The sequence below is a fragment of the Vulpes vulpes genome, chromosome 4 (genome assembly GCF_048418805.1).
Source record: "Vulpes vulpes isolate BD-2025 chromosome 4, VulVul3, whole genome shotgun sequence".
Lineage (NCBI taxonomy): Eukaryota > Metazoa > Chordata > Mammalia > Carnivora > Canidae > Vulpes > Vulpes vulpes.
In genome coordinates this window covers 44219117-44231276 of record NC_132783.1, presented here as the reverse complement: position 1 = coordinate 44231276, position 12160 = coordinate 44219117, and the positions used below count along the sequence as shown (strand labels likewise).

The 12160-nt window shown below is 40.5% G+C and overlaps 1 protein-coding gene across 2 annotated transcripts in view; it reads left to right on the top strand.

Annotated features, from left to right (window-relative positions):
- Positions 1-12160, top strand: part of C4H4orf17 (chromosome 4 C4orf17 homolog) — a 350583-nt gene that overhangs the window by 156178 nt on the left and 182245 nt on the right. The window lies entirely within an intron of this gene.

Below are 12160 nucleotides of genomic sequence, written 5' to 3'. Positions count from 1 at the left end.
ATAATGATCCCATGGCAAATAATAGACCAGAAAACATCAAGGTATGACTTATTAATTGGCAGAATAAGACTGTGAGTTCTTTGGTTGGCTACTCAGGCTGCCCCTAATTCACATCTCCTAGACATTATTTGTCCAGAGCTTCCTTGGAGGAGGCCAATGAAGCAATTTCTCTCCTGAGAACATATTATCTTCACAGTTCACAGTTACTATAAGGAGAGAGTAATTTGGGGCAAGCTTCAGTAATTAGTAGCTCTTGAGGTTTGGAGTTTTTCTGGCAACAGAACTCTCTTAGCCCTCTAGTTAGTTGTTTATAAGTTTCATTTGAAGTGTTTTATATCTGCTAATAATTAATAAATCCTCTCAGGGCCCTGGCCCTAACACTGTTTCTATCTTATCATAAAGCCTAGGGACTAACCATTCCTCTGAGGATATTGTGAAACTCTTGCTATAAGACTCGCACCAGAAACTGAGCTCGGGTGAGGCTCAGCTTCTTTGCTCTGAAACCTGGCCAGGAGAATGCTCTTGGGAGGCATGTCAGGTGACTATGCTTTATATAGGGAAGGGTCACCTTTATGGGCAAGATAGTACAAGAACAGAGGTGCTTGGATGGGATTGAAGGAATTTAGGATTGTTCATTCTTCTCTATCCTTAAATAACCTTGCTCTACAATACCCTGGTCAGGAAGATTTCTGCCCCAATGGACTACTCTTGGAACCTACACATTGTCCCTATTCAGCAATGCTTGGATGATGTGATGTTCAATATTGCCTGAGAAGATTGTGACTCGAAATGAATGAATGTGCTGATGTGAATGATCTTGTTCAGGAGGTCCAGTTTGGGCTTGTCTCTCCCATAGCATCTTGCTAATGGCTAAAACATTAAGAAAATTTTTTTCCAAGTTGCCTAAATTTAGAGCTTTAGTGAGCATGTGGTCTGAATCCAAGATGACCAGTGATAATTGCCCATTTAATGGCTTTTCTACAAAATCTATCTTCCAAATCAAGAATTGGAATCTTTATTGCTTCTCAGTCACCTCCACTCCACTGTGAGTATCCACAGTTCTGAGATATCAATGTACCATTTCCCTTCTGGGATCCAATTTTTGTATTAGAGCTCTTTTCTTTCCAAGTTACTGAAGCCTAACATGAATAAGCTTATGGAAAAGGGGGAAAATGTTAACAGAAATTATGAAGGGAATGAACAACCAAACAAGGTCAAGGGTAGGAATGCAATTGGGAAGAGAAACTCAAATCAATTCAACCTCAGTAGGATTTCCCCTCTTTCTAATGTGAGGCAATGCAGCAAAGTGGGTGCTAGCACTAAGACCTGAATTCGATCTTAATTCCATCTCTTACATGCAGGGACATAAGGCAAGAAATCCAACATCTCTGTACTTCAGCTTCCCCATCTATGAAGTGAGGGTGATTATAGTAGCTCCTATCTCATAGGTTTGTTATCAGCATTAAGTTAACAAATGACAATTGTTTAGAACCATTCCTAGTACATAGCATGGCCTATATATACATATTATCAATGATGATGATTATGATGATGGTGTCTTTCCGCACAATGATTACCTTTTCTCACCACTGTCTTGCTTTTTGCCATATGGTGGTAAATATGGCCACAAAAAGTCCACTTAATTCTTAAATCTAACAACTATAACAAGAGACTTCAGATCTGTCTATCATCTTAAGTCCAAAAATGTCTCCTTGTTCAGCTTGGGTGAGGTGCTCACTCCTGGACCAAAGTAACCTAGCTCAAGTTGTGGAGCTGTAGAACAATTTGGTAGGTGTTATCACGGCCATGTTGATGCCCCTGAGCAGCTGAAGGTGGCTGGGGAAAATCACAGGGCAGATTGGCTCCATTGTAAATTCTGTATTGTCAAGACAAAATGAAGTCTTGGTAGTACTTGGCAATACATCATTTTCCTAGCCAACTTGTTGTCCAATTTCCTGAAATAAATGTCAGTCTTTCAACACCTGTGTCAGATATCTGACCATCATCACCTCCATCTTTCTCCATCCCCCTTTCCCTCAGGAAATGAACTTACAGTACACTGAAAATTCACCCAGTTGCTTCAGGCAAAACTCTCCCCTTTCTATACCCAGTTCATTAACAAGTTCCACTAGCTCTGCTTCTGATATATTTCCCAAATTTGTTGGTGTTTAATGTCTTACTCCCTACTCTAGGATACAGTTTCTATGAGAATGGGGACCTTGAATCTCAATATTTTTCTTCTATTCCAAGTGTCTGGAATGGTGCCTGATACATATTAGGAACTCAGTAAGTATTGATTAAACGACTTAAAATGAAGTTATCAGAAAAGAACTTCCTTGGATGCCTAATGTGTGTATTATGTGGCCATGTAACTGCATCTCTACTCATATTGTCCTTCCCTATCACCTGTCTCTGCTTAGGAAACTCATTGTTACTGATTTCTTGTGTCAGTGCAACTTGTCAGCTTTTTTTTTAAATAAAAGATTTTATTTTTAAGTAATCTCCGCACCCAATTTGGGGCTCTATCTCACAACACTGAGACCAAAAGTCACACCTTCCGCCCACAGGCCAACTTGTCATCTTCTTAACATAGTCCTCCCTCTCCCATTAAGAAGAAAAACAGAAACGAACTTTCCATTTTCCTACATCTTTTTCCAGCTACTACTGGCAGTCAAGATGGATGTTTATATGGCTCTCTGAATTGAAGGTTAAGAGTTATAAGCCAAATACTATTAATTTGGGCTTTTGCTTTTTGGCTTTGAGAAATTTTAATTGTCCTGCATATAACTGGGACTTTGCAATTTGGCCAATTTGTGGGTGGATTTTTATATTTGGATAATTTTAACTTTTTAATTTGAGTAAGAGGATGCCAATGTATAATTTGATTTTTATAATTTGAGTAATTTGGACTGCATAGCTTCAGGAAGTTTCTACAGTATTTCAGGGGGTGTTTGGCAGTGACTGCAAAGATATCAATAAACCAAAGTCATATCATTTAAGATAAGATGCTATACACTCACTTTTTCTTACCTTCCTCTCATTCTTTCACATATGCCACCCTGTTTTATAACCCTAGCAATCCATTGAAGTATCCGTTTTGAATTTCATTCATGATTTCCATTTCACTAAAGCCAATGGCCATTTTCAGTAGTCATCTTGATGGTTCAGTGCTACTGGTCACAGCTCCTTGACACTCTTTCTTCAATTTCTTGATTCAATTCTCTTTTGTTTCTCTCCATAATTTTGGTTGTTCCTTTTCTGACTCTTTTTAAAGTCAGAAAAGAACACTTCTTCTTGACCATTAAGTATTCCCAACCAGGTTCCTGACTTTGGCAGAACAGATTCACTGAGCTTGAAAATTCAGTCTCCTCTGGAGCTCTGCTACCCCTGCAATAATCATAGATTTAATTCTCAGCTATGGTTAGCTCTTCAACTTCAGGGGATTGGAAATGAAATGTTTACTATGGAATTGTTCTTTTATATTTCATCCCCTTCCTAAACCATCATCTTCAATATAGTTGATGTTTAGACAAGATATTTACCATGTCTCTTTATTAAAGTAATATTTTTTCTTATTATAAATAATATGTGCTCATTTTAGAAAATTTAGGCAATATAGGAAGCATAAAGAAAAAAATAAGAATTCCTATAATCACACTACCTATTAATCATTATAAATATTTTAGAACTTTTTTCTACATATATAAATTTTATTTTTTTAAAGATCATATTATATATATGCCACAGAGCCAGGATAGTCAGAGGCGATGATATGAGGAAAGACCTGAAGTCTCACTAAATTTTAATCTGGGAGACAGAAGGACCGAGACTCAGACTCGGACTCAGAATGACTTGGATTTGGACTCCAAGGCTTTGTCTCCTCCAGTTTTTGTTAAGAGAGCTAACAGATTGGCTATAGAAATAATTAACTTTGGGAAGCAGAGAAAAATGTTTACTTCAAAGGGTAAAAGAATAGGCTATTGACTCAAGGAGTGGGGAGTGGAGGAGCTGTATCTGGAGAACGATGTGGTCAAGAGTCAGTGTGGCAACTCAGGACCTCCCATATCCCTGGTGTGCCAAGGACTATGAGATTCAGTTCTCAGAGAGGCTCACAGCTGGTTCCCCACATATTCTCCCTTTTGTTTTTTGAAGTAAAGTAAGCATGACTAGCTTCGGGACCAGTATTTCTTGTTGGCTTAGATGCCTCATTCCAGTTTGACGGACGGTATAAAACAGGAGACATAAAACAACAAAATTATAGATGCAAGAAGGAGAAAATGTGTATTTTAAAGTATTTAAAAGGATTAAGTGAGGCTATGCCTTCAGCCTCTTGTTCCAGGACATCAGATCCTTGTATTTCAGGAACTGAGGCATGAGCCATAGCAAGAACCTGAGCTTGCAATTTTAGAATATCCAAGGAAGCATTATGTAAAGGATCTAGTACCAGTAGATGACACTTTTTTTTATTCCATTCATGCTGGGACTCATTTTTTTAAAAGATTTTATTTATTTATTCATAGAGATGCAGAGAGAGAGAGAGGCAGAGACACAGGCAGAGGGAGAAGCAGGCTCCATGCAGAGAGCCCGATGCGGGACTCGATCCAGGGTCTCCAGATCACGCTCTGGGCTGCAGGCGGCGCTAAACTGCGCCACCGGGGCTGCCCCATGCTGGGACTCATTACAAGGGACTTGGCTTACACAATATCGGGTGTTAAAATGTCATTTCTGTCTATGAGACCATCGCAAATCCTGTAATTGTTCTCCCGTCCAAATAATAGTATCTTTAAGTGTTGCACCTCTCCAATTATTTCTTGGTTTATTTGAATCTGGGTTTTCCATACTTCCGTATAATTGGCCTGAAATTATTTTATTTTATGTTATTTTATTTTGTTTATTTTTTTCTGAAATTATTTTAGATAATGGGTGGTCTGGATTGTTTGATGTAAAGCCACAGAGGCCATGGAGGCCGATGCAATGATGCCCACAATATAATACTGGCTATGAACCACCCAATAAGTCTATTAGTCCTTTTGGTGACAGTATCTAACACCTGTGCTAATAGGGGCAAAGTGGGGGAATTCTTGCCAGAGTTCTGTCATGTTGATGGGGAGCCATTTGGCTACCAGTCGTTTTAATATTATGAGTCTCTTCATCCCTTGCATCACCTCCTCCATCTCCATGGTAAGGTTTCATTCACCCAGCAACTTGGAACCCAAATGCAAGTTTTATTACCCTCTTTTACACAGGTGTAATCTCTCTCCCATGTTATAAGGGGATCAGGTTCTTTCCATTGGCCTATTTCTGGGTATCTCCATCTAACCAGGGCCTCTCCATGGCATGATGTTGATGAGAGCCTTGTATGGTGCTCTGCAGCAGAGTAGCCATCATTGGAAAAAGAGAAATAATTGAGGGTAATAAGGGAAAGGTGTAGTAATGTTTGTGGGGGATAACTGTCTCCTATTCCCCCTTTTTGTCTTTTTGTGTCTTAAGAGTGGCATTCATGCATTTCACGATAGCTTGGCCTCGTGGGTTATAGGGAATACCAAATATGTGGGTGATTCCCCATGTAGAGCAAAAGTGAGCAAAAATTTTACAAATAATGTAACATTATTTGATCAGGTTCTTTTCCTAATAATTGTACACATCTAGAACACCCCTTGGTAATTGTTTTGCAAAATAGAGTCAGATATGGGGTTAAGGATGGAGATTCCTGATTAGATAAATGGATCCATTCTAGGGACAACTAGACAACTAGGTCAGTTGTAAACTGTGAGCACCCCAGTGGGGGATATATCTGATCAAATGAGTTATAATTAGGGATCCCTGGGTGGTGCAGCGGTTTAGTGCCTGCCTTTGGCCCAGGGCGTGATCCTGGAGACCCGGGATCGAATCCCACGTCAGGCTCCCGGTGCATGGAGCCTGCTTCTCCCTCTGCCTATGTCTCTGCCTCCCTCTCTCTCTGTGTGTGTGTGTGTGTGTGTGTGTGTGTGACTATCATAAATAAATAAAATTTAAAAAAAATAAAAAAATGAGTTATAATTTTATAGGAAATTGTGAATTAACTTTGTGAGCTTGCAAGTGATTAATGGCTAGCTGTATAGTTTCCAATTCCTTTTTGGCTTGAGGGCTCAGGTGACGAGGAGATTTAAGGGCAGGATCACCTTATAGTTGAACAAATGTGATAGGGCATGCATAGAGATGTCCAATAAAGGGCAAATCCAATTGATGTCTCTCAGCAGTTGTTGGAAGTCTTTTAAAGTTTGGAGGTTTGTTTTTTTGACAGAAACTTTTTGTGGCCTTATGGTAGATTTATCCATAAGGTAGCCCAAATATTGGAAATGAGGGGTCTGTTGCATTTTTTCCAGGGGCTACTTGTAAATTACATTCAATTAGACATTTAATGTCTAAGAAAAGGGAAGGGCGTCAAGGTCTGATTGTGTGGCTGAGGCCAGTAGTGTATCATAAATATAATGGATAATATAGGCTTTGGGGAAGGTTTCTTGGGGTCGGCATAAAGCAAAAGCCACATAATATTGACGTATAGTAGGACTATTAGCCATGCCCTTTGGAAGGACTTTCCATTGGTATCTGCATTAGTTCAATGTTATTGATGGAAGGGACAGAGAAAGTAAATTTTTCTTTATCTTGAGTAGCCAATGGAATAGTAAAAAAGCAATCTTTTAAATCAATGATTATTAAAAGGCAAGCAAGAGATATTACAGAAGGTGACGAGAGTCCAGGCTGTAAAGCTCCCATAGGTTGCATGACTTTGTTAATCATTCTTAAGTCTTGAATCAAATTCCATTTTTCCAGATTTTTTAGGGATTACAAAGAGAGGGGTGTTCCAAGGACTATGAGAAGGCTCAATATGTCCCACCTCCAATTGTTGCTTAACAAGCTCCTGTAAATGTTGTAATTTTTCCCTAGTTATAGGCTACTGTGCCACCCATATAGCCATGTTAGAGAGATGGCATGACCTGAGGATACTTCAGCAGTGGTCACAGTTAAAAGTTTTGCTCATAACCTAACTCATGTCTTCCAATCTGTGAGGAGTAGGTGACGGGTGCTTTGATTCTCTGCCCATATCTTCCTAACACTTGTCCTTCTTTATGGCCCATTTGTTCCATTATCTAAATACCCTTAGGTTTAGTGGCAATGGTAACCTTCATGTGCTTTATAATATCTCTGCCCCATATATTGGGGCATAGGAATAGGAGCCATATAGGGAATGACTTTCCTGAGGGCCCTTCTGGGCCTTTCCAAGTGACAATGCTAGAGCTTTGTCCTATCCATCTGGGGGTTCCCAATCCTGCAAGGGATGTGGAGGGCGGTTTTAAAGGCCAAGATGCTGGCCACTCATGACGGGCTATTACAGTTACATCAGCATCCACTTAGAGAAGTCCATTAAAACATTTACCATTTAATGACAGGGAAAGCACAGGCTGTTCCTCTGTTATCTCTCCTGCCCAATGTACACGAGGAGCACCTGTACTGCCAAATCCTCCTAGTCGTTCCTTATCTTGTAATCCTGGGATATAAAGGAGTAATAATTGGGCAATTGATTGGCCAGCAGCGAATGCAATGTGTCTATTAGATGTCATCATATCTCTAAACTCACCCCTATAATCCTCATCTTTGACCCCAGGAAAAACTTGAACCCCTTCATCGTCAATCCACTTTTTCCCACAATAAGACCAATGATTGCCTCAGGAATGGGTCGATAAATTCCTGTTTGTATAACTTGAGTTCAATGGAAAGGCTAAGTATGAAACCGTATTTACAAGATAGGTCTAATCCAGCACTTCCCTTTGTGGTGGTGCTGAGACATGAGATAATCCATCGCTTGCCATCATTGGGTAGAGTGCCCTCGCATTGTTTGTCTGGTCTAGGGTTTGTTGCATTGTTTCCCACCAATGTAGGAGGGAGAGAGGAACCATTCTTATGGAATTTAAAGCGACATTGATTAAACCAATGATTGGCCTTCTGGCACTGAGGGCATAAGCTGAGTGTTGAGATAGAATCATTCTCATCATTTTTAAATGTGCCAGAGCGGCATTCCCTTTGCGTATGGCCTGGCTTTCTACATTTAAAACAATTCCCTGCCTTTTGAGGTTTAAGGGCCTTTTTAAAAAAAATTTTTTTTATTGGAGTTCAATCTGCCAACATACAGCATAACACTCAGTGCTCATCCCGCCAAGTGCCCCCCTCACCCAGTAACCCCCAGCCCCACCCACCTCCCTTTCCACCACCCCTTGTTCGTTTCCCAGAGTTAGGTGTCTCTCATGTTTTGTCACCCTTACTGATATTTCCACTCATTTTCTCTCCTTTCCCTTTATTCCCTTTCACTAATTTTTATATTCTTTAAGGGCCTTTTAAAAAGCTGCTGCAAAAACTATTGATGTTCATGGGTACCCACATTTTGGCTCACTCTCAAATAATCTGAAATAGAGCCCTTATCTCTTATAGGGACTCTTCAGCAGTCGGCCTTAGCATTTTCATAGGCCAGCTGCTTGACGAGGACATCCACAGCCTGCATCGATGACCTGCCTCTGAACTGCTTTAGTAAGGCCTTCCATGAAATCAGCATCACTTTCCGAAGGTCTCTGTAAGCATTTTGTAAGTGACTTTACAGATTGCCTAGGTTCTGGTAGGGTTTGCCAAGACCTTCAGGTGGACAGGGAAATTTGCTCTTAGGCTTGGGGAACATATGTCAGTTGATTTGGGACAGTTTGAAAATTTCCAGTCCCAACAAGCATGTTGAAATAACGGGGATATTAGCGTGCTTGTTAATATGAGCCCGTTCCTGAGCAAAGTCTCCAAACGCAGATTTCCATTTTAAATATATACCCCGTTAAGGAGCCCTTTGCTTTTTGATGCCAGTCCCTAGGAAGGAGCCACCTACAAGCCACAGCCTCCAATATAACTTGAGTAAGAGGGGCCTGTACACCATTCCCTCCTACACTATCCCTTAGAGGCTGTAACATCTTTAAATCAACTGAGTTATGCACCCTTTTAATGCCCCCTGGCCGTTAGGAACCTCTTCAGTGTGTGTGTGGGGGGGGGGAATCAACAGATCTTCTGGGTCAGAAAAAAGGATTACCCGCTGAATTGGCAATGGCTCCCTGCGATGGAGTCTGACCCTCAAACGAGGGGACAGGTTTGGTAAGAAGGTTTTTCTCAAGTTCTAAAAAAGGGTTTCAGGCAGGTAAAGGGAATGGCAGGCAGCACTACCTCTGCAGGAGCGGAGGGCGGAGGCACCGTATATTCATGCTTTGCTTTTGTTTTCTCCTGGAGTGGTGCCAACACTGTTTTAACCGAAGCCCAGGCAGAAAAGATGGGAATTGGCACATTTAAACCCTTTCTGTGTTGCTGCTGTAGGGTCTTCCCTATTCGGTCCCGTGTCTCATCTACATTTAGTGTGCCTCTCCTGGAAACCAAGGGCAGCCACGCGTTAACACGTCGGACCAGTCCCCGCAAGGGTGCAGCGGATGCGTGCGCCAGGCTTGTCGAAGCAAACATTTCAGAAGGGAGACCTAATGCGTTGGACTAGACAAATCCCGCCCCATTGCTGCCCTGCCTGAAACGTACAATACAGCCCTCTGCCTTGCGGTGCGCCCAAGTCCCGGAGCCCCGCCGCCGCCGGACCCCGACGGCCCCTGCAGGTCCCGGTGCGGGCGCCGCTGGCCCGGGGCGGGATGCTCCGAGGCCGCCACGGGAGGAGACTCGGGGCCGCGCTGAGCTTTCATCTGACGTTGTAACAGGGGCACCGAGAGTCGGACTCGGATTCCGAGCCTTTGTCTCCTCCAGTTTTTAAGAGGCTTAGCAAATTAGCTACAGGCATAATCAACTTTGGGAAGCAGAGAGAAACGTTCACTTCAAGGGGTGGAAGAACAGGCTGCGGGCTCAAGGAGGGGGCGCCGAGGGGCTGCGTCCCAGAACCACGCGGTCGAGAGCCCCTGTGGCAACTCCGGGCTCGCGCACCCCCCTGGGCCCAGGGCTGTGAGACCCAGTTCCCAGAGACGCTCCGCAGCCGGTTCCCCACATACATATACGTAATTTTGCATACACAATTTTGCATTTTGCACTTAAAAAATCTGAGGTTATGGTATGACTATTTCCCATGTTGTTAAATATTCTAAAACGTAGCGTTTAGTGGCTTTATTGTATTTCATTCATAGTTAAATTCCCTGCACAATGTAAATGTGCCCTTTTAATTGTACTTTTAGGGCATTTCCATGTTTTGATATCATAAATGACAAATGAACATTCTTACACAAAATATTTGTTTGTGTCTGGAATGACTTGTATGAAATAGAGTCCTCGAAACAAGTTTTTTTTTTTTTTAAAACCACATATACGATAAAATGCAGAAGTCTTAAGTATATACAGCTTGAATGAATTTTTACCTATTTTTATATCTACATAACCCTCTTCCGAATAGAAATATGGAACGCTTCCAATACCTCAGAGGACTCCCTCATATTTGCACTCAGTCTATACTTTGAAAGGTAGGTGCTGTTGCGATTTTTTATCATCCTGGCATAATTCTACTGTTTTTGAATTTCGATATAGCAGAAGCACGGTTTTTACCATTAATAACTTTCTCTCAACAACATACTGAATCTGTGAAATTCATCTATGTTGTTGCAAAAAATAGTTATTCATTATTTTTCATTTCTGTGTACTATACCATTCTATAAATATGCTACAACTTATATGTCCGTTTTACTATTTTTGGATTTTTGTGTTGTTTCCAGTTTTTGTTAATAAAATTAAAGTTGCTGTGAACATCCTTGTACATGCTTTTGTTCAACACTGCATTCTTTACTTTGGGTAAGTTTTGAGGAGTGGAATTTCTGGGTCATAAGATATCTATATAAATATAATAGATATATTTCTATTAATATATAGATATATTTCTATTAAAATGAACCATAAGATTATTCAGAAATTCATTTGAAAATGCAAATGACCTAGAATAGTCAATGCAATTTTGAATAAGAATAAAACTGGAGGACTCAATTGCTAGATATTAGAATTTAACTATAAAATTAAAGTAATTAAGTCACCATCGAGAGCACTTGGATTGCTCAGCGGTTAAGTGTCTGCTCGTGGCTCAGGCCATGATCTCAGAGTCCTGGGATTGAGTCCTGCATGGCGCTCCCCACTCAGTGGAAAGCCTGCTTCTCCTTCTCCCTTCTTCTGCTTCTCCCCCAACTCGTGCTCTCTTTTGCTTGCTCTATCTTAAACAAATAAATAAAATCTTAAAAAAAAAAGTCACCATGATAATAGAGCAAGTATGGATAAATAAGCCAATGGAACAGAATAAAAAGTTTAGAAATAAATCCACATACATGTCTTCTCTCATTTACAATAAGAGCATCACTGCAATTCTGTGGGTTTTTCAATAAATGTTGCTGGAGCAATAGGATATCCATCTGAAAAAAACTGGATGGTTGTATTATATATGTTGTCCAGTTTTTATAGCCATCATCAGTGGGAAGTTCAGCCTCATATAAATGCTCCATCGGGGTAGTAATTGGAAATTTCACCAAATGTGATCGTGGAGGTCCTGATAAAGATTTTTGCTTCCAGAAAAGTTGGAGCAGTCTATATTCCTAGAAGCATTAAACAAAAGTGCAAATCTTATGTAACTTCACTATCATTGAATATTATATCATTTTACTTATCGCTCATTTCATGGAGTTTATTGTACTTACTTATGCATAGTAAACTTTTGAGTGAGAGTTTAACAATGCTTAAAAATTTCTGTTGCTGTTCAGTGTTGCTATTGAGAGCAATCGTCTTTCTTGGTCACAGAGAAGTGATGATGATGATAATGATAATGGTGATGGTAACTAGTAGTTTTTACATACTAGCCTTTGAAAGACTATTTGGTGTAGTATATAAAAGTATTGTCTTGGTGTCCATACACCTAGGCCTCAATTCTGACTGCTCTGCTAATTAGCTTTATTAATTTGGCCAATTCATTATATACCCAAGTCTAGACTTTCTCTCCTCTGAAATACCAAAGTAGTACCTACCTCTCAGTGTTATGCGGATCACATGAAATGATATATGTAAGGTACTGTACATAATAATGTTTTTTTCTTCTGCTATTAAAACCTATAATTTTTAAGTGGTTATAATAAGCCATAAT